At 43.5% G+C, this 23,088-nt stretch overlaps 1 protein-coding gene across 4 annotated transcripts in view; it reads right to left on the reverse strand.

Annotated features, from left to right (window-relative positions):
• NKAIN3 (sodium/potassium transporting ATPase interacting 3) overlaps positions 1 to 23,088 on the reverse strand; it is a 434,650-nt gene that overhangs the window by 47,384 nt on the left and 364,178 nt on the right. The gene's annotated exons all lie outside the window — the stretch shown is intronic.

Genomic DNA, 23,088 nt, shown 5'->3' on the forward strand with positions numbered 1-23,088 from the left:
TTTGGAGTCCTTCTCCCAAGGCTGTAGACACGGCTATGGCCTCATGAGGGTGGCTCTGGGTTCAGATCCTTCCCATCCCCCGCAGCCGCTATGGAAAGAACTGCAGCAGGTGCTTCCCAAGGTCGGGGAGGTGAAAAAGCGGGATTCTGGTGGGCAGGGAGGGAAGGGGAGAACAGGATCTGCAGTATCCTTTAGGTTTTCCAGCCCTGGTCTCGGTCCTGCCCCCAGCAACATGACTCCTCTAGACAGGAAGCCTGCCTAGAGGAAAAAAATAAAATAGAAGGACAGAGAGGGGAAAAAATTGCCTTCATTGCTCCTCCTGCCCTGCTGAAAGCAGCCTAGCAGGGCGTAATATATCCAGAAGCCTCCATGACTGAAGGCTTCTTTCTAATGGGAGTGCAATCCATAGGATTGTGTCTGAAGAACTTAAGAAAAACCGTGCTGGATCAGACCAAAGGCCTATCTAGTCCACCATCCTGTTCTCCACAGTGGCCAACCAGAAGCCTGTGGAGAGAACCACAAGCAGGACATGAGAGCAACAGCTCACTGCTGCTGCTGATCCCCAGTGCCTGGGATTCAGAGGCATTCCGCTTCCGATATTCGAGATAATACATAGACATCATGACTAACAGCTGTTGAAAGCCTTATCCTCCATGAATTTGCTCAATCCCCTTTTAAAGGTATCCAAGTTGGTGGCCATCACTACATCCTGTGGTGGCAAATTTTATAGTTTAACAAAGTGCTGTGTGAAGAAGTAGTTGCTTTTGTTTGTCCTGAATTTCTCATCATTCAGCTTCATTAGATGACCCTGGTTCTAACATTGTAAGAGGGGGAGAAAAGCGTACCCCTATCCACTGTCTCCACATTGCAAATAACTTTATACACCTGTATCAAGTCCCCTCCCCTTACTCACCTTTTTTCTAACCTAAAAAGCCTCAAACATCATAACCTTTCCTCACAGGGGAGTCACTTCAGCCCCTTGATCTTTTTGGCCACGCTTTTCTGTACCTTTTCCAGCTCTACAATATCCATTTTGAGGTGTGATGACCAGAACTGTACACAGTATTCCAAGTGTGTTGCACCATATAAGGGCATTATGATATTGGCAGAATAATTTTTCCTTGGAAATTGTTGTTTTCTTCTCTCTCAGCCTAGAGCAGTGGGAAGTTAAGGAACAGCCTTCTTCACGGAAAGCAGCTAAGGGTTCTTATGAGGTCCCTGAACATTTATGGGTAGAAAATAAATGGTTGCGAACAAGCAGTGAGTACAGGCAGGACTACAGTAATCCATGCCTGGATCAACAGAGGTCACCGAGTCCAAAAAGCTTAGAAGCCCCAAAGCTGGGTCTGCACAAGTTCTTGTTTCAAACATCCATGTAACTACATGTCAACAACTTCCTTCCTTTTTAGTTCCCTCTAGATTCCTTTCCTTGTGAAGCACTCACATGTTGCAGGTCAGCTGAACAGACTTCATTAGTCCACACACCACACCACTGCATGTAGGACTGCCCAATAATTTGTCCTGGGCTCAAATGAATCAGTGGATATTAACTCTGATCACTACACTCCCACAATTTGCAACAATTTGTGATTCAATATTCTCATGCAGAATCAGCCTGAGCTTAATAAAGGTCAATATATGAACCCACAATTCAGACCTGTGTAAATTTCTGCAGATTGCATAGCCAAATTTCTGTTGTTGAAAAGGATGCACATCAGATAAACTTAGAGGTGTTTGCTTATTGTGTCATGTGTTTATTTTAATTCTTATTTTTAAAAAGATGTCCCATGCTAAGTTGAGGGTGGTTATCTGTGTGTGTGTGTGTGTGTGTGTGTGAATAACAATTCAGCCATAGTCTCTATATATTGCATGATGATTCAGCCATAGCCATTGACATTTCTATGTCAGCATTTGGTTAAAGCCCCCACATGATTAGACTATGCCATTCATGTGGTTTTTGGCAGACTGGAGGGTCTCCCCTTCCACTGCCCCCTAAAGATCATTATAATATAATGATATTCTATTATAATTAATTACATTTTTATAGAATTATTTAATTCTATAATTAATTCTATTGTTATAATTCTATTTTTATTTATTAAATTTCTTAATCGGCCATCTGGCTGGTCACCCGGCCACTCTGGGCGATGTACAATAATACAAACAGTTTAAATACAATAAAATTACAGATTAAAACATTATTTTCTAAAATGTCCCTAACCCACCCCAAATGCCTGCCTGAAAAACCACGTTTTCAATGCGTGGCAGAAGTGCATTAAAGAGGGGGCATGGCAGTGTTCCCTAGGGAGGAAGTTCCACAGAGTGGGGGCCACCACAGAGAAGGCCCTCTCCCTTGTCCTCACCAGCCTAGCTGTCCTGGCTGATGGGACAGAGAGAAGGCCATCCGAGGCTGATCTTGTTGAGCAGCCTGTCTGGTGTTGCTGGGGGCGCTTTTTGAGATAGGCTGGGCCGGAACCGTATAGGGTTTTAAAGGTCAAAACCAACACCTTGAATTTGGCCGGAAAAACAACTGGTAGCCAGTGCAACTCCTTCAGCACCGGAGTGATGTGATCACACCTTTAATCAGGTGAGCCGCCACGTTCTGCACCACTTGCAGCTTCCGAACCGTCTTCAAGGGCAACCCCACGTAGAGCGCATTACAGTAGTCTAGACGAGAGGAGACCAGCGCTGTCCGCTGTGAGCCGGACAGCGCTGTATCAACTCCATCTGATACGGTGGCTGCGCCCCTTCCTTCCCGACCATCTGCTCCCATCGGTAGTACATGCCCTGGTCTCCTCTCGTTTAGACTACTGTAATGCACTCTACGTGGGGTTACCCTTGAAGACGGTTTGGAAACTGCAGCTGGTACAGAACGCAGCGGCTCGCCTGATTAAAGGCAGCCGCCGGCGAGATCACATCACTCCAGTGCTGAAGGAGTTGCACTGGTTACCAGTTGTTTTCTGGGCCAAATTCAAGGTGTTGGTTTTGACCTTTAAAACCCTATATGGTTCCGGCCCAGCCTATCTTAAGGAGCGCCTCCAGCAGCACCAGACAGGCCGCTTAACAAGATCAGCCTCGGATCGCTTTCTCTCTGTCCCATCAGCCAGGACAGCTAGACTGGTGGGGACGAGGGAGAGGGCCTTTTCTGTGGTGGCCCCCACTCTGTGGAACTCCCTCCCTAGGGAACTCCGTCATGCCCCCTCTTTAATGAGCTTCCGTCGTGCATTAAAAACGTGGTTGTTCAGGCAGGCATTTGGGGTGGGTTAGGGTATTTTAGGAAATGTTTTTATTGTAGAATTTTATTGTTTTAAACTGTTTTATTGTAAGTTGTACATCGCCCAGAGTGGCTGGGTGACCAGCCAGATGGGCGATTAATAAATTTAATAATAAATAAATAAATAAAAATGTACCCTGGGAGCAGATGGGAGCAGATGGTCAGGAAGGTACGGGCACAGCTGCCGTATCAGATGGAGTTGGTACAGCGCTGTCCAGCTCACAGCTGACGCCTGAGCCTCCATGGACAGCTGGGAGTCTAAGATGACCCCCAAGCTGCGGACCTGGTCTTTCAAGGGTAACCGTACCCCATTCAACACCAGGTCAACATCCCCCAGCCTCCTCTTGTCTCCCACCAAAAGTACCTCGGCCTTGTCAGGGTTCAGCTTCAGCTTATTCCTCCCCATCCAGCCACTCACTGTCTCCAGACATTTGGACAGGGATGCTACAGCCAAAATTTGAATGAGAGGTAGAGCTGCGTGCATCCACATACTGATGACACTGTGCCCCAAACCTCCTGATGATAGTCCCCAGCAGCTTCACATAGATGTTAAATAGCATTGGGGAGAGGATGGAACCCCGTGGCACCCCACAAGTGAGTGGCCACAGGTCCGAAACCTCCTCTCCCAGTGGAATTAAATTAAATTAAGGCCCTCTGGTACCTGCAGGAGAGGAAGGACCAGAACCATCGTAATATGGTGTCTCCAATGCCCACCCCCTCCAGGTGGTTGAGGAAGATACCGTGGTCAACAATATCAAAAGCCACTGAGAGGTCGAGGAGAAAAAGGAAGGAGCATTCACCCCTATCCAAAGCCAACCCAATGAGCCATGTGTCCATCAGAATTGCAGTGGAACCATCAGTGCAGGATTAGGGTCAGAGTGTTAGCTTATTTGGGATAATCAATCCAGATAATATTTGACAATCATTGCACAACATTGGCTACAGTTTGGATTATTTACTTTTTCTGAGATAACTACTGCTTATCTTCTATACCCTAGAACAGCCTTCCCCAACTGGTCCCCCCTCAAATGTGTTGGACTACAATTCCCATCACTCTCAGCCAGCATGGCCATGTTGGTTGAGGGTGGTGGGCATTGCATTCTGACACATGTGGAGGGCAACAGGTTATGGATGGCTGACCTAGAATAAAATAGCACTGTTCGGGGGCGGGGGCATAATCCTGCCTACTGGCCCTGGCTGACATCCATGGAACAGAGTATACAGGCATAGGAGTTGTAGTCCAACACATCTCGGGGGGAACCAGTTGGGGAAGGCTGTTCTAGGTTATAGTTATCTCCGAAAAAGTAAATAGTCCAAACTGTAGCAATGATGCTCAAATATTATCTGGACTGATTATCCCAAATAAGCTAACACTCTGATCCTAATCCTGTGCCGATGCTTTACCATCAACAACTCTGATAGACATATGGCTCTGTATGAAGAATCAGGGACTCTTCCTTTGCAGAGTTTCTAATCATGCAGAGAGAGCATAATTAGAACATGCAACCTGTATGTATTTGGGCTCTTTTATGTTGTCAGCTGAATATATGAAAGTCTGGAGAGGAATCAGCCAGCTTTTTCCCAGTCTGCCCTCTCCTTCATCCTTCCCCAATCTGATACGTTGGGAGTACACTACCCATAATCTTCCAGTGGTGCTATTGGTCATGCTGGCTGGGGACTATGGGAGTTACAGTCCAACATATCTGGAGGGCACCAGGCTGGATTGGGCTGCTCTACTTATTTATCTTGTTAGTGTAATAGGATTAGTTAAGTGAGCGGACAGGAAGGAGCAGGCTGACTCGCCCGGGGCTTGAAGGAGTCAATTTCTCCACACAGAGAGGCACGGAGTCCATGTCTCTCTCTGCATGGAATAAAATTATTTTTAAGGATTGGGACTCGGCAGATGATGTCATGGGAGAGGGAGGGGCTTTGGGTGCATAGCCCTGCCTCCTGATGTCATCCAGCCTGCCAGCTTGGTCCAGAGAGTTCATCTGGCCCCCAGATTAAAAGTGGTTGCCCTCCCCTGGGTTAGTGTAGCAATAAGAAAGGGGAGGACTCGGTTCAAATCCCTATGTAGTCGTGAAGCTCGCTGTGTGTCCTCAGGTCAGTCACTATCTCTCAGCCATACTTGAGAGGAATTTTTAAGATAAAATAGGGGCGAGAGAAGAACACATACACTATCACTGGAGGAAAGGGAGGGGGAGGAAATGTAATAAATACACAAATTACTGAATTAATTAAGGCTAACAAAACCCTTTGAGATGGGGCCCAATACTGCACACACAACTCAATATTCACCTATAGAAATAGAGTGTAATTTACTTTAAATTGTGTTTTGCGCCATGCATATAATAGTTGAATATAAATGCCTGTTTATACAGGTGTATGCAGTATTAATTTATACAGGTGTATGCAGTATTAATGAAGAGGCTGTATGCAGCCTCTTCATTAATCACTCTAATTACCTAAATGTAAATTAAGATCAAATGTTCATTTGCTGCTATATATATATGTAGAGACACATAAAAGCAATACCCTATCATGAGGGTATTGTCTCACTCCATCTTAAAGAACGAAAGAATGAAAGAAAGATCATCTGTCATTCTGAGGACACTTCATAGTATTTTACATGTTGGCCATTACATTTCATTCTGAAAAATATGGAATAATCTTTTCAACACGCACATGCACGCACGCACACACACACTGAAACCATTGTCTACAAGGTAAGAGAAAAGGGGCCAGCATTAAAACAGCAGTGTTATCTGTCTACACAGGTATTCCCTGTTCAAATTTGTGCTAGAAGGCTTGAGCTTTGTGTTCCCAGTGGGCAGAAAAAACTATCAAGAGCAGCAATGAAGCAATGCTTTCTGTCAGGCTGCACTGCCTAATGAGTTTCAGAGACTGCCTTTGTAGGTCATATGTAACCCAGTGTGATCTTTTAGACTACTTTAGCACGTCACAACTTATAACCTTAGAAGATGACATCCCCCCACGCTGGGTTTACAGCAGTAATTTTGGGCTCACAACTGGAGCTGGACCCTACTACACTGCAGTCCCCTAATTCAAAGAAATGCTGTAAATAACAAATAAACACCCAGGGCGATCCAGTTCTGTAACAGAGGCTATTACAATGAATCAACAAAGTCAACAGGGCCTATTGGAATTCAAAGTAATTCTGTTGGTAATAAGTTCTGCAGGGAAGTTTACCAGCAGGGAATTTGGTTGTCACAGCCTTTACAATATTATCTGGCTGCATTTATCATTTAAAGAGGGGGGTGGGAGGATGGAACATTATTATTTCAGTGGTGAAGTTTTGCTCCCCCTCCCTTTGCCTAGATTTTTCTTAGGTTTACTTAGCCTCTCTGCACTGCAAACATTTCACTGGCTAATCGTAAATAAATCTGTATAGTCTAGGCAATAGCCCCCTTTCTAACAGCACTTCTCATGTAAGCCATTTCATTTCTTTAGTCAAATGTTTAATTATACTAGTTTATTGTGTTTTTCTAAACATCAATATCATTGATTCTTGAGAAGCATAAAAGAAAGGATCCAGAGGCGTACATCATGGCTCTAAACACATTTCTCTGGGTATCTCACTAGAGTTGCAAATAAAACTGCCAGAGTAACTACGTCATAAATGAACTATGGGCTCACTAAAAGGTAGGATTTTAGGATGAGATAAAACAACATATTTTCTAGTTTCATTCTTATTGGACTCTATTGGGTACATTAGCCCTTCAGTTTTATTGATAAATCAAAGAGATGAGAACATGTTAAAAAAAACCTCCATGAAATATTTTAGAACAGAAAATATAATATCTCTGGCTATTTTACCCTATGAGCTCTGAAAAGCTAAAACTACTTTGACAGTACAAGAATGCAAGAAAGTTCTACTGGTATTTACATGGTGCTGCTTTTTTTGAGTAAGTTAAGCAGAATCTAGTTTATTTCTCAATGACATTAATATTCATCCACATTTTCTATCTACTGGATGACCACTGTCTACCCCCTAGGGTGGCCACTTATATATTGCCAAAAAAGTGGAAATCAAATCACCCAAAAAGGAGGCAAAAGAGGACACAGATTTGAATAAAATTTGCATATGCTGATTTATATGTCTGTATACAAATTTAGAAATTAAAGGGGCACAGTAGTGCCACTTTAGTTAAGTTGAGTAGCAAAGAAAGAAAAAAAGTCCCTCCAGTACAAGCTTCAAAATTCTACTGCTTAGCAAAAGGACACCTGTTGGGCTTATAACTTGGAACTTGGCACCCAAGATCTAATTGATGCAGTCTACAGTTGTGCCAAAAAATTGCCACAGGTATAGCAAGTGAAGAACTGCTGAGAATTGGCACATTTACCCTTTTAACTCCAATTTGGGTCAGGCAAAGCATATATTTCTGTCAAATTTTGGTGAAAACTACTAATGTACTCTATTCAGGCTTCTCAAGGAAAGCAATTTTTCATTGGTTTGGTCAAATTCTGTTGACTGGTTCAAAAGTTATTAAGGTTTTTCTTCCCCATTAAAGCCTATGGCAGCAACTGTCTACAAAGTTATCTCATGCATGCTCCATTTCATTCTGAAGCTGGAATGCGGTCAATACTCCAGTGTTAGTTATGTGTCCTGACAAGATCAGACTAAACATCACCAAAGTGGGGAAGACTATGACCAGGGGCCTATATGTCCTGCTCAGTCTGCTGTACAGGTGCTAACAGCCACAAACAGGTGCTGACAGGCCTAGAGGGATAGAGTGGACGGGATGCAGGGCCAATCAGATTGGGGCTAGTCAGGGCTGCCTGCCTTTCTGGAAGAGTAAGACTGTACTACTCTAACAGCTTCCTCATATGCGCCTGCACCAAATTCTCTAAGGACCTGCTGGTAGGAATTAGTCTAATTTTCTTGGCCTATCCACTGTCCACAAATAGCCCTTCTACAACTCCCTCCCTGATTAAATGCATGTAATGTTATCATTTAAATAATCACATGGTAGAAATAATCCATGGACATATTGGTGACTTTATCCAGGAAATAAGCTCCAAATTCCTATCTCTATAAACTTCCTGAAGTAAATACTGTGTGTGTATGGAAGTGCGGGGGCGGGGGGCATGTTGGAACAGACCCTTCCCCAACCAATTTGCTTCCGCAGACTTCCACAAAGCTCTTTCTCTGTGCTCTTTTGCAATTTAAACATGCCCAACATTTCCTTTAAATGGAAATAATAAATTGCCTTAACAGGATGTAAATCTTAACAGTCCTTTTCAGATTCAATTATGGCCTGAAATAACTACAGCTATTAAACAACTCATAGCTTTTGTGTTCCATATTCAAAGCGGTGTGACTGATTATTTTGTCTCTGCCGATAATAATTCATATTTCATAGGGGAAATGGATCCTACTAATAAGGATCACTAATGGCCTTTCTAGACAAGATAGTTTTTTCCCCTCTCTGCTTCATGACTAAAGTAGTTTTAGTCTGGGCAGACTACTAGTATTCTGACCTCATGCAATGGATGTTAGAAGAGAGGCTAACCTGGCTGCAGAAGAGATCACTGTGGTTGAGAGAGTGGGATTTCCCATTCACCTATTTTTCTTTTTAAATGCAGTTGCTATGAACTCCATCTCTGAAAACGGGGTGTGCACAGCCATTAAAAATGGCGGAAAGGGAAAAAGCTAAACAAGCACACAGAATGTCAAATGGTTGTGTCACCCATCACCCAAGTCTAAATACTACTCCATACTTCATTGATCACCTTAGTGGTAACTGGGGGCAGGATGGCAATAATATTTTCCCAGTGATAGATGGACATAGATGGATCATGCAATAGTATTTAGATCCCTTGTGCAATAAACCAACTGCTGGGGAGGCCGTAAGGGAAATTTGGTTTTTTCTTAATAGTCAATGTGAAGTATGTTCTTAGCCAGCAGAGGGAGTTTAGCACAACTGAGCACTTCCTGACAAGAAGGAAGGACAGAATCCTTGGTTCTCTGGGCTGGTTAAAGATCAAAGTGCCCTTTGAAATATACAATATTTGAAAATTAAACTAGAGGATATTGTGTAGAAGTAAGGAGGGAAAAGGATGATAGCAGAAAAAGATGACAAAAAGTAATTGCATACAGAAAAGACTACTTCCATTTCTCTCAAAAGAAACTTCTGATCAAACATTGCACTGAAATGTTAATGCGACTTCACTGTGATGTGCTAATGAACAGCTTCAGGATCAAGGGAGACACACAAATGAGTACCAGAACAAGGGTTTAGGACATAAAGGCTGGAAAGTTGCTGCTTGGTCTGACAAGAGTATGCGTGAGTAAAGAATAACAGGGATTAAAACCTGAGAGTGTGACCAGAGAGCTGGTAGGCGATAGCTCTGCATCATAAGGCTCCATACTCTAACATTTCCCCATAGACATCATAACACTTGGATTTGCACTATCATTGCAAGTAGTGGTTACTTCACCCTGTGAGCTTCTCCCCTCAGGTCATGGTTGTGAGTGCTGCTGGCCCCTTAAACTGTGGGCAATTCAGGCCCAAATGGATCATAAGAATATAAGAAGAGCCATGCTGGACCAGATGAAAAGTCCATCTAGTGCAGCACTCTGTTCACCCAGCAGCCAACCAGGGAAATCCACAGGTAGGATGCGCATGCAATAGCATCCTCCCACTCATGTTCCCCAGCAAATGGAATACAGAGGCACACTGCGTCTGACACTGGAGATAGCATATAGCCAACAGGTCTAGTAGCAATTGATAGCCTCATCCTTCATGAATTTGTCTAATCACCTTTTAAACCCTTCCAAATTGGTGGCCAAACTGGTAGTGAATTCCATAGTTTCACTAGTGCTGTGTGAAGAAGTACTTCCTTTTATTTGTTCTGAATCTCTCACCAATCAGCTTCATGGGATGACCCCCAGGTTCTAGTATTATCAGAGAGGGAGAAAAATGTCTCCCTATCCATTTTCTCTACACCATGCATAATTTTGTACACCTCTATCATGCCCCCCGACTTACTTACCTTTTTCTAAGCTAAACAATCCCAGATATTGTAACCTTTCCTCATATGGGAGTTACTCCAAACTTCTTCCAATTTCAATAGTCTGATGGATATTGGAGGCGGGATTTAACCCTGGGGTGTCTGTAGCTCCCTTCACACATTACATGAAGAGGATCCATATGATTACCAGAGCCACGCCCTCTGACCTTACCCTGACATCATGTGTCCAGGCTAGTCCTGACCCTGATGCCCGCACATTGAGTGCAGGCATCTGAAGGGAAGCCACTATGCATGAAGGTTCTTCTGTAGATGTCTGCATTCGCTATTTGGACATTGCTCATAGTGTGCCTGGAACTGTCTGTCTTTCCCGTCTCTGAGCTTCAGTCTCGGTGGCAGAGGGAACAGGGAACCTGTACCCCACTCTCAGACTTCTGGTTCAAGCTTCTAGTACCTGAATAAGCTAGCTGCACACACACTTTCCAGATTTCAAGATATTGTTGTGATAGAACAGGACATTTTCCATGGTAATTGGATGCTGACAATGTTAAGGAAAGCAATCTAATGCAGTGCTTGTTTATGCAATCAATAACATGAGATAACAACATCAGCCACCCCAGACAAGGAATTTCAAGCTATTTCAGTGCTGGCCATTTGCAATTATCTTGGCTCTTTCACATGCCACCGTGTTAAACTGGAAGTAGCTGGTTTACAGAATTACATACCAGGATGAAAGAAATATGAGTCAAGAAACTTCTATATTGCCAGTAGCAGGGGCCCCCAACCTTTCCGGGTGGCTGGGCATATCTGGAGTTTTGACAAAGTGCCATGGGTACTCTGAGAAAGTGGCTGCCATGATGGGTGGCAGAGATGGGGTTTGAGCTCCAAAACACAAAATCACTCCCTTTAATCCACAGTTTTCTGCTCCAGCACCCATTTCACAGAAGGCAAACTGATGAGGCTCAAAGATAAGTAAATTGGCTGAGAAACTGTGTACAAGGAAGAGATAGTGTCTGATGTCCAAATGCCAGATCATCTTTGCCACACAAAGCACAACAAAACACCAATTTCGTATAAGGTAAACAGGAGATATTCAGAGAACCACATATACACACACACAGGCAAAACACCCACCCACCCCACAAACCAAAAAACGTCACAGGCAAAAGACACGCACACAACTGGGGCAAACACACACCATACCATAACAAACCAACCAGCTAATACATGCATGAGTGCACATGAACACATGCACACACACACACACACACACACACAGAAGCAAAACACACCTCTTGCTCCCTGCCCCTCTAGTGCCCTAGGACACTCCCGATCACCAGAGCATTGTTGTTGTTCAGTCATGTCCGACTCTTCGTGACCCCATGGACCATAGCACGCCAGGCCTTCCTGTCCTGCACTCTCTCCCGGAGCGTGCTCAAGTTCATGTTCATTGCATCGGTGATGCTATCTAGCCATCTCATCCTCTGCCGTCCCCTTCTCCTTTTGCCTTCAGTCTTTCCCAGCATCAGGGTCTTTTCCAGTGAGTTTTCTCTTCGCATTAGGTGGCCAAAATATTTGAGCTTCAGCTTCAGTATCTGTCCTTCCAATGAGCACTCAGGGTTGATTTCCTTTAGGATGGACTGATTTGACCTCCTTGCAGTCCAGGGGACTCGTAAGAGTCTTCTCCAGCACCACAGTTCGAAAGCATCAATTCTTCGGCACTCAGCCTTCCTTATAGTCCAGCTCTCACAGCCATACATTACTAATGGGAAAACCATAGCTTTGATTATAGCTTGACGGACCTTTGTCGGCAAGGTGACGTCTCTGCTTCTTACTATGCTGTCTAGGTTTGCCATAGCTTTCCTCCCAAGGAGCAAGCGTCTTTTAATTTCATGGCTACAGTCACCGTCTGCGGTGATCTTGGAGCCCAAGAAAATAAAATCTGTCACAGCTTCCATTTCTTCCCCTTCTATATGCCAGGAAGTGATGGGGCCATGATCTTCGTTTTTTTAATGTTGAGTTTCAAACCAGCTTTTGCACTCTCCTCTTTCACCCTCAACAAGAGGCTCTTTAGATCCTCTTCGCTTTCTGCCATTAGGGTGGTATCGTCTGCATATTGGAGGTTGTTGATAATTCTCCCGGCAATCTGAATTCCAACCTGTGATTCATTCAACCTGGCGTTTCTCATGATGTACTCTGCATATAAGTTAAATAAGCAGGGTGACAATATGCAGCCTTGTCGTACTCCTTTCCCAATTTTGAACCAATCGGTTGTTCGATGTCTGGTTCCTACTGTTCACCAGAGCATACCTTTTTCTTTTTCCTAGGTGACTGGGCACACTTCAAAAGGAAGCACTGGGTTTCAGCCACCTACTCTTTTTATTTTCTAGGTATGTCTGCAAGGCCCAGAGGCATTCTTGAAAGTAAAGATGGAAGTGAAGGCTGGCACTTCCCTTTGTAGCATGTCAGGCTAACAACTAAAAATATATATATTTTAAAATAAAATAAAAATCAGGAGGGACAGGGAATCATAGAATCATAGAAAGTAGGGTTTGAAGGGGCCTACAAGACCATCGAGTCCAACCCCCTGCTCAATGCAAGAATCCAGGTAAGAGCATCCCTGACAGATGGCTGTCCAGCCTCATCTTCAATGCCTCCAGTGTGGGAGAGCCCACTACCTCCCTAGGTAATTGGTTCTGTTGTCGTATTGCTCTAACAGTCAGGACGTTTTTCCTGATGTTCAGCCGGAAACTGGCTTCCTGTCACTTGAGCCTATTATTCCGTGTCCTGCACTCTGGGATGATTGAGAAGATATCCTGGCCTTCCTCTCTGTGACAACCTTTCAAGTACTTGAAGAGCGCTATCACATCTCCCCTCAGTCTTCTCTTCTCAAGGCTAAACATTACCACTTCGTTCAGTCTCTCTTCATAGGGCTTTGTTTCCAGTCCCCTGATCATCTTTGTTGCCCTCCTCTGAACCCTCTCCAGTTTGTCTGCATCCTTCTTAAAGTGTGGTGCCCAGAACTGGACACAATACTCCAGATGAGGCCTAGCCAGTGCTGAGTAGAGGGGAACTAGTACTTCCCAGGATTTGGAAGCTATGCTTCCATTAATGCAGCCCAAAAGAACATTTGCCTTTTTTGCAGCCACATCACATTGTTGGCTCATATTCAGCTTGTGATCGACAACAATTCCATGATCCTTTTCGCTTGTAGTGTTGTTGAGCCACGTATCCCTCATCTTGTAACTGTGCATTTGCTTCCTTTTTCCTAGGTGCAGAACTTGGCATTTATCCCTATTAAATGTCATTCTGTTGTTTTCTGCCCAGCGCTCGTCTATCAAGATCACTTTGAATTTTGTTTCTGTCTTCCAAAGTATTAGCTATCCTGCCCAATTTTGTGTCATCTGCAAATCTGATCAGCATTCCCTGCACCTCCTCCTCCAGGTCATTAATAAATATGTTGAAGAGCATTGGGCCCAGGGAGTTTGGCAGGAGCCAGGAGAATTGTCCATGGGCACCACATCAGAGAACCCAGGGTTACACTTTCACCTTAGTGCAGTCCCTGATTTGCCTCTTGAATATTTAAATAAATCAGAAATCGGAGCGAGTTCAGGGAATGTATAAATTTGACCCAAGAACCACAGTGAAAGAATTTGGGGAAAGGCACAATTTTGCTGTTAAATTTCAACCTATTTAGCTTAGTAATCTGTTTCTTAATAAAGCCCGTTTGGTTGCTATATGGGTTAGATTTCAGATGTTAAGGAATCCAGTAATTACATATATAGGACACTGCAAGAGAAAATCCAAAGTGGTGCTGTTTATTTAAAGGCAATTGTGCTTTTCTCTGCACGATCCACTAGCTGCCTAACATCTGTAATTAACACAAGCCTTATAAAAAATGAAAGGAAATAAGATGCTCGCACCTCACTCTTGTGATCCTTAAAGAAGGACAATTTGACTAATTCTTGACTGAATTCCAGCTTGAAAATTAATTTGCCTTTGATTTCCACTTCAATTAATTTCCTGTGTTTGGGGCAACTGCAGTCCCTTCACACAAGGGGCTAATTGACAGCGGATGCTGGAAGCAGCCTCGATTTAGGGATATCTCTGGTAGAGGATGCTTCTGTTGCACTTTAAGAGCTTTAGTGAAAATAACTCTAACAGAAAGGTCAGTCTACAAAATAATGCCTCGTGTGACTATGTAGATCCAATTAAAAATATTAGGAATGATGCACTGCAGCGCAGCTCTTTAAGGAATCTTATATTTACAAATAAAATCCACTATTTTCTATAATTATTATCAATAGTGTCTATATTTGAGTTTCTATAGAAATGGCTAGAGCCAATATCAAACAGGAGAAATGATGGCTTGGATCCAATGGCACACAAGCATGAGGTGAAGGCACTTCCACTCACACAAGGTGAGGTCTAGGATTATCACTGATTTCCCACATACCACATCAAAATGTTTTTTTCTGAAGAGTTGTGTCTCCTCCCCACCTCAGCCCTCAGGAACAGCTTTTCAGTGCAGAAAACTGCAGCAGGAAGCAAGAAATGCTCATTTTGTGAATAAAATGCTGCTTGCCATTGTCAGGATGCAAGCCAATTTCTTTTCCTGGGGGGTGTCTCCACGACAATGGAAGGACAAGCTAATGGTGGCTTACCCAGATTTTTCAAGGAGACAGCTTTGGTCCGAGCAGGGCTCTACGAGCAAGTACACCGCACCATTCTAAGTCCCTTCACAGGAACATACTTCTGGGTGGAGGGATTGGAGTGAACATCATCAGACTGGCAGCAGCTGATCAACCAATGCAAGAGGCTTCCCCCTGCTCCAATGTGAGAGGTTTTTTGTCCTTCCTTATGGCTGACAAAGTTGCAAATGATCAAAGCTTTGAAGCTTTGCATTAATTACTCCAAAGCAAACATTAAAGAAACATAGGTGCAGCCTTCTTTCTTCCCTGAAGCTCCTGATAAGCTTTGCATTAATTACTCTCTTACAGCTGAGAAAGCAGCTTTGACGTAGTGCTTCACAACCTTTAGGAGAATTAACCCCCTGAATGCTTGAAGCATTGTGGCTCCCTTTCTAATCTCCTTTTTCCTTTCCACTGAAGCTCCCAAACTGCAAAGGATTGAAGCTGTGAATTAATTACTTCCAAATAGCAAGGAAGCAAACATCAAAGACATGAACCTTCAACATTAAGGCTCCCAAATGTGTTATTTTGGTGCATGGGAATCTTAGTAACTTCTGGAGTGCTCATTTCAGGAAGAAGCCTCTTTGACCACAATGGGAGTTACTTCTGAGAAGACACACATATGTTTGTTCTGGGAAAGACAGGGATGGGAAACATAGGGATGGGAAACCAGTCCCCTTTCTAAACCGATGCAGAGCAGGGTCAAAGGTGCAAATTAGGTACGTCCGAACAGCAATAAATCAAACAATGGAGAATCGCATCTTTGAGAGAGCGTTTTACAGCCTTTCGGGAATTAGTGCTTTAAAATGTGCTATTTCAGTTGAAGAGGATCTCTGTAAATTCTGAAGTGTGCATTCAGGGGACAAGCCTCATTGAGTACAATGGGAGTTACTTCTGAGTAGACACTAATTGGTTTGTGCTGGGAAACACAGGGACGGGAAACACAGGGACGGGAAACACCCCTTGACGGGGGTCATGGTGAAAGGCACACCCCTGGGCAGGGCTAGCACACCCAAGGTAAATGCATGGGTTGGGGCACACAACAACTATACTGGCTTAAGGAAAAGAATCGGACTTAAAGTAGTCTCAGGAAATCCAGTTTTTCTGCAAAAAGCTCAAGGGTGGCTGCGGGATGGCCACAACGTCATGTGCCCCAAACAACCTTGAAACCAAGCCAGCTCACAGCAAATTGACCGTGAAGACACCCCCTGCTCTTTGTTAGTCTTATTTAGAAGTCCCCAACCCCACCCTATGTAGATAGAATCATGTGAGGGGAGAATAGGGACAAGTCAGTTCCCTCAGCCCCTATTACCTGTTTGTTGCCTGCTTTGACAGCTCTCCACATTTTGGAGGGGTACCATTTGCACTGGGAAACTTTCTTTAGTGGTGTATGGGACTGGCCCAAGACATTTTGCTGCATGAGGTAAAGGACAAGATGGTGTTCCTCACCCACCCCCATACCGTGTACAGAAACTGTCTGGGCAGCCAGCTGGATCTTACTTCAATTCTGCATTTTCCACTAAACCCGACAGCAGCAGGCTAGCTTAGGGGATGCAGACCAAACTGTGCTATCTCCACAGCATCTGCTGCCTGAGGCAGCTCCTCACTCTAGCTATTGGTAGGTCCATCCCTGCTTGTGTAGGTTCTCCACATGATCTAGAACATGCACAAACAGGGCTCAAAATGGCAAAGGGAGCCTACTCAAGGGGAGAAGGCTCCTTGGTGAAGAAGTGACTCTTCCAATGTGTGAATGGGTGACGAGGAGGCAATGGAGGTGGCAGGGCCAGTGGGCTATTCTCCCTTTCATGTGACTCTAATGGCATGGGACTTCTGAATAGGGCTTTATTGATAATACATCTTCACCTTGAGCAACTATCTGGACTATTGTGGAATAGAAGCTACATTGCTTTGTTATACAGAATTCAAGTGACTCTCCACAAATGGAAGTTCTGATGTGGTCATCATATCAACTATCACATTATCAGAAGTTTTAAAAATAAAATAAAAGCTGTCTTCCATTAATAGGCAGGATGTTCCAAAAGGAGAAGTGGCACCAAACAACAAAAAGCTATGTTTATATGAAATATTTTGTTTGAAGAAGCTTATTTATACAAGAATGGTGTAAACACAGGATGATTACAGGGAAAGATGGCTTTGGATGTATCATTTTATGCTTAACAGAATATAGTTAAATTAGGTAAAAGTCTGTTTCAGGCTATGTAAAACTTGCCTTTCAAGTTATGGCATTGATTGTGTGACACTGAGGGCTTTTTGTTTTATCAGAATATACCGAAACTATTGGAAAATTGTCAGTTGCATACAGTCTAATCCACGGTGATGGGGCAAGATCCTCCATTTTCATGACCCTCAACAGTTGCCACATATCATCCAGATCGTTGTGTGCTATAAAGTGATATCAAGAGCAACTGAAATGGATACTGTGTTGGACTACAAGTCCCATAATTCCTAGCTATCATGGCCACTGGCTACTGGCCATGCTGGTAGGGAAGTACGCGAGTTGTAGTCTAATTCCTCTGGAATTAGCACATTGGGGAAGGCTGCTGTAGGATGAGAATCGCTTTCAGTAAAACACATCCCAATGGCTCAAGCAATGAGTTGTACAATGTGCTACAACACAAAGTTTTCAGAAACAGTTGCCAGTCAACATACCCTGGAAAAGTCTCCTTTCCAACACTTCTAATATGGCAGTTATGCTTTGCGACAAACACATATTGCAAGCTTTTGGGCATAAGAGTTCTTATGAGTGGTTTAAATACTGTTTCTCACCCTGGGGGTCCATTCTAGGACTAACACTCTTAAGCTGTGTATCTAATACATTACAATAAATACTCCAGTGTTTTTATGAGTGCTTTTATTATTCATTTATATGCCACCAGCTGCCAGTGATTCAACCTGAAGCATGAAAACAAAGTGCAGAATTAATGCTCCATAAGTAACCCACTGGTTTGTGGATTGTCTTTTGAAAGTACAGTATTTATGAATACAAAAGGAGGTGGTAAAAGCTCAGTCTTTTCCCACTGCTAAGCATGTACTTACTCATTGTTGGTTGCTTGTGGTCTGGATGCTTGTGTGTGAAGGAGAGATAGTAGAAACTACATCAATTTATGTTGTCTTGTGAAGTACAACAAAGTGGGCCAGGTTGGATGACATGACAGCCCATTGAGGGTTAATTTACCATCAAGGACCTACAGCGCATGCTGGCCGCCATTATGACTATGCAATCCCCTGACTGTGGATTGTCATGTCATGTGAACCCGGGTGGTGTGAGTTATTTGAGGGTTAAACAACCCTTGCATAACCCTACAACAGACGGTATGTTTAATTGCTTTAAGGAGTTATGGGAAATATTGCCATATTGCAACCTGGGGATGAACAATATTATTTCAAGATCCCTGATGAAGGCAGCCATGACTTTTCCTACCTGTTTCTTCCCCAATATAGTCAACCCTGATCCCTAGTGAGCAGAAACTCCAGGCATGGCACACAGCAGGTGGGAGAGGACACAGCCAGATGTAACAGGGAAAGAACAGAAATATGAAGCCACAACTGCCTCATTTCTCATTTCAGCAGGGATCTTGAAAGATCAAGCATTAGTCTCTGGGTTACCATCTGGAAACCCGAGTTATGTGTCACTTGTAAATAACAGATTTCCCAAACAATACAATGACATACCACTGGTTGCAGGTTTTTCATTACCCTATGCTGTTCTGTGATTAATTAAAATACCTAGCCTCAGCATGCTACGACCTGGGAAGAAACAACTATCCTGCTTTTTGGTTCAATTAGTCCAAATTTTATAGCAGTAGGAAGAAGAAGGTTAGATGTGAGCATGATGTCCCAAACCAAGAATAATGGTAACGCACAGAATATTTTCTTCAGAGGACTCAACACTTTCTCTCCAACAGGTAATGTGGCTCAGATAGGATGCTGCATCTCTGCTTTGTGTGTTTTGCAAATTATTCAGCTGAGCTAACAGGACTGCCTGTCGAGAATTCTGTGAAAGCAAAATGGAAGTATTTGTAACTCAACAGTTAATTAATATGTTAATGAAAAATGGCAGCACCATTTCAGGTTTAAGAAGCAGGGAAACAACCTTCAGCCAATTAGTATAATGGTAAGAGACAGATGTGATTCTTAAATATGATTACAAGTGGTCTGAAATATGATGAGTTTCACTCACTCATCCTGAATGGCACCACTAAACATGAACAGCTTCTAAGGGTGCAATCCTATGGCTGCTAGTCAGTGGCTATACGGCCATAGGATAGGTCGGTTCCCTGAGAACCGACCTCCACCCCCTCCCACACTGCCTTGTAGGCAGCGTGGATTGGACCTGTGCTTGTAAGAGGAGCGCAGAGTGGTGAAAATGGAGCATTCCTGGGGACAGGCCAGGGCAGGGAGGGCAGAAGTACTGTTCTGACGTGTCCTATGCGTCGTCTGGCATCTGTTCTGACGCATCCTATGCGTCGTCTGGCATCACCACCCCTCCCCGCCCGCTCTGACTTTCCATGGCTAGACAGCCGAAATCGGCTGTCTAGCCACGAATGCAGGGTGGCTGAAGCTCAGAGGGGACGATCCCCTCCGAGCTGCTCCTGCCCTGCATTGGATAAACAGTCATCTCCAAGTTCGGAGGCGGCCGCCTATCCCAACAGCATTGCGCCCTCCATTAATAACGTTTGCCAAGAGGTTATTCTTTTGTCTTATGTAGTTTTAAACTTATTATGACATCATGCTGCAATTCCTGGGTTGTTTAACCCAGAAATTGCTGCGGATGAGAGAAGCGATGAATGTGCTGCCTCTCACACGCTTGTCATTTCTGCTTTCCATTAACAATTCTGCTTTCTATTAAGCAATTGTTTCATGATGTGCAAACCCAGAAACTCTGGGTTAACCCAGAATTAACCCAAAAACAAACCATGGGCATCAAACCATTGATCAAATGCAATATATAATCTTAAACTACTCTATGCTTTTCTTTGGAGGGTTTTGCCCATCTGCAGTGACTTAGACCTACTTTACACACTCCTGTATTGGTGACATGGTTGCTGCTACCTCTGTAGTCATTCCCACATTGATCTCAACATATTTTAATCCTTTTCTCCACACAATTCATCCTGATAACATAAGAAGAACCATGTTGGATCAGACTAAAGGTCCAATGTGGCTGACCAAATGCTTTCCCATAGTGGCCAACTAGTTGATAATAGGAAGCCAACCAGCAGGGTATGAAGGAAGGCAATACCCATTCCCACTGGTTGCCCCATAGCAACTGGTATTCAGTGGCATATTACCTTTGAACAGGAAGGTTCCATTGAGTTATCATGCCCCCCAAATAACTGATAGATACAGCCTTCCATGAAGTTATCTAACTGTTTGTTAAAGCCACCTGAACTAGTGACTATCACCATTGTGATAACCACTACCATGCCAGGACCGAAGCATGCAAGTGGTGCATCACTTGCATATTATTGCAAATATGGCACCAGGAAGAAGCTGTTACACATACCTGGCCTGGTGTGAGACCAACCCTGCTGGGACATAGGGATGTATGGACTGTGTAAAATCTGCTCCATCTGTGTTTCGTGGATTGTCAGGGGCCTTTCGTTCCATTGTCCGCCCACAGACGGATGCAAATAATTTTTTAATGTGGAAAAATATGCAAATTATGTAAATATTTATGTAGGTATTTACATAACTCACCTCAGTACGTAACATTTAGTGTATTGTCCCACATTCCATTCAACGTTTCCTTAGCAGAAACTTATGTATTTTTCTACGGATTTACATGTGTAAAGTTCAGGAAAGTAAAAAATTCATCCAAAAGTCCACGGACTCTGCACAGCCTGAGGGGAGCGCTCTGCAGTAGATTCCACGGGTCAGAGTCTTAGAAATCCGAGTTCATTTTAATCCATCTCGAATTTCTGCAGCATCCCTACTGGGACATGTACTGTACATGACTGTGGGATCTTAAGGGTACGTTCACACCTACTTTCACACTTTCTCAAACACCAGAACTTTATTCTCATATTAACTTGAGGCTTAACATATTTCATTTATACAGCTGCTCACACTGTCATTTCATTGAGATCAAAAGATTTCTCTTCCTTCTTGCTATCCCAGTGAGTAAGAAAATATGAGAGAGGCTGTCTTTGAAAAGGGCACCCAAGCCAACTATTATTGCATAGGAAAACAGAAGTAGTTACTAGCCCCTTCGACCATTATAAGCATGCAAGGGCCATGATATGATTACCAGGGGGTAGGGCTACATTGCTGGCCCTTATGTTGCACAGCTTCACCTGGCCCCACCGCTGATGTCCATGAATCATGGATGAACAGGGTGCCAGCTCCCAGGGAAGTGTATACGTGTAGACGTTCCCCTTCAGATATCCATGCCTAATAAATAGGCTTTGGGAGTGGGTTCGGGGGCAACCATCAGTATGTCCCAAGACCCTAGTAATCTTGCATAAGGGCCCCCTTCAGATGTATAATGCATGGAAGGGCCTACTGTCTGTTCCAGAACCATCATCACTGCCTCTTTCAAGAGTTTTGGCAGAACCAGCTGTGAACTACTTCTGAATATTTTAAACATTTTTTATTTATTTGGAGAATTTATACCCCACACGCTCTTGCGTGCTCAGAAGAGACACTCAAGTGACTTACATCCTCTATCAAATGCAAAAGACTTTATAAAACAATAAAACAGGAAAGCCAATTAAAATAGACTTAAAATGAGGAACAGACACAGCAGGAAAAAAAGCAAATAAAGTTCCAGAAAAACCTAAGTGTCTCATTGTCAGCTCGAAAGTTTGTATGTCTGCTGGGATAAAGTTATTCACGGGGTGGCCAAAAAAAAAAATCTCAGAGGAGCCAACTCAGACATTTCTAGGCAGGGAGCTCCACAGTTTGGGTGCAACCCCTGAGAAGGCTTTTCCCCTCATCCTGGCCAATTGTATCTCTGTTGCCAGGCCACCTCACAGAGCCTTCCACACAGATCTTAATGCATGTGCAGGTTCAGAGTCTTTAAGGTAACCTTGTCCTAAGCATCCTAAGTAGCATTTCAACCCCAACCCTACCAGTGGTCAAAAGTTCAACACAGCAGGGCCAGACGCACACCTATCAGAAATTCCAGCAATCAGTATGAATACATTTTACATGGACATATAATGGGATGAGACTTCTGAAACATTTTTTTAAAAAAACGATCAAACCTGAAGGGTTTGATATCGACCGTCTTCCCACCCACCCCTGCAAACACACACACACACACACACACACACACACTCACACACACATTATATAGGATTTTTCTGTAGGATCAAGTGTTTATTTTCTCACTGACAAATTGCTGATTTTGACATTGACATTTACAGGATTACAAACATGCCAGCATGTACAATCTGTTAACGACAGGCAATATTTCACATTTTAATATTTCTTGAGATAAAACCAATTGCAGATGGTTAATCTAAAATCTACACCATCTGGTATGTCAGATTTCCTAAAAGTCCATTAAACTTTTCCAAATAGGGATGGATCCTGACTAAACTGAATCTTCTGAAGAAAAAGTACTTGGGTCAAATGTTTGATAAAACTATCTACCTGATCGATTGCTGCTGTCAAATTCCCAATAAGGTTGCAATTATCTCTCTGGTTAGGCGAGGCTAGGTCCTATTGATGTCAATGGAACTTGTCTCTAAGAGCAACTGAGTACAAGATTGCCAGTGTGGTGTAATGGCTAGAGTGTTGGAGTTTGACCAAAGAGACCCAGGTTCAAATCCCTACTGAGCCATGAAATGTACTCCTAGGGAGACATTGGATCAGTCTCTCACTTAGCCTAACCTACTTCACAGTTATTGTGAGGATAAAATGGGGTTGGAAGGCACACCATATTTCCTGCACTGAGCTCCCTGACAGAAGGATGGGATAGCAATGTGATAAATGAACAGATACAGTCAGGGCCAGAAATACTGGAACAAGGATAACTGTTTTGGCAGTTGGCCTCTGTACACCACCACATTGAAGTTGAAGGGAAACACACTCGGATGGGAGCGAAGTCAGGACTTTCAGCTGTAATTCAAGGGGTTTGACAAAAGTGGGGCACTAACCATT

The sequence above is a fragment of the Heloderma suspectum genome, chromosome 4, assembly GCF_057233095.1.
Source record: "Heloderma suspectum isolate Gila_16-S chromosome 4, 16-S_ref, whole genome shotgun sequence".
Lineage (NCBI taxonomy): Eukaryota > Metazoa > Chordata > Lepidosauria > Squamata > Helodermatidae > Heloderma > Heloderma suspectum.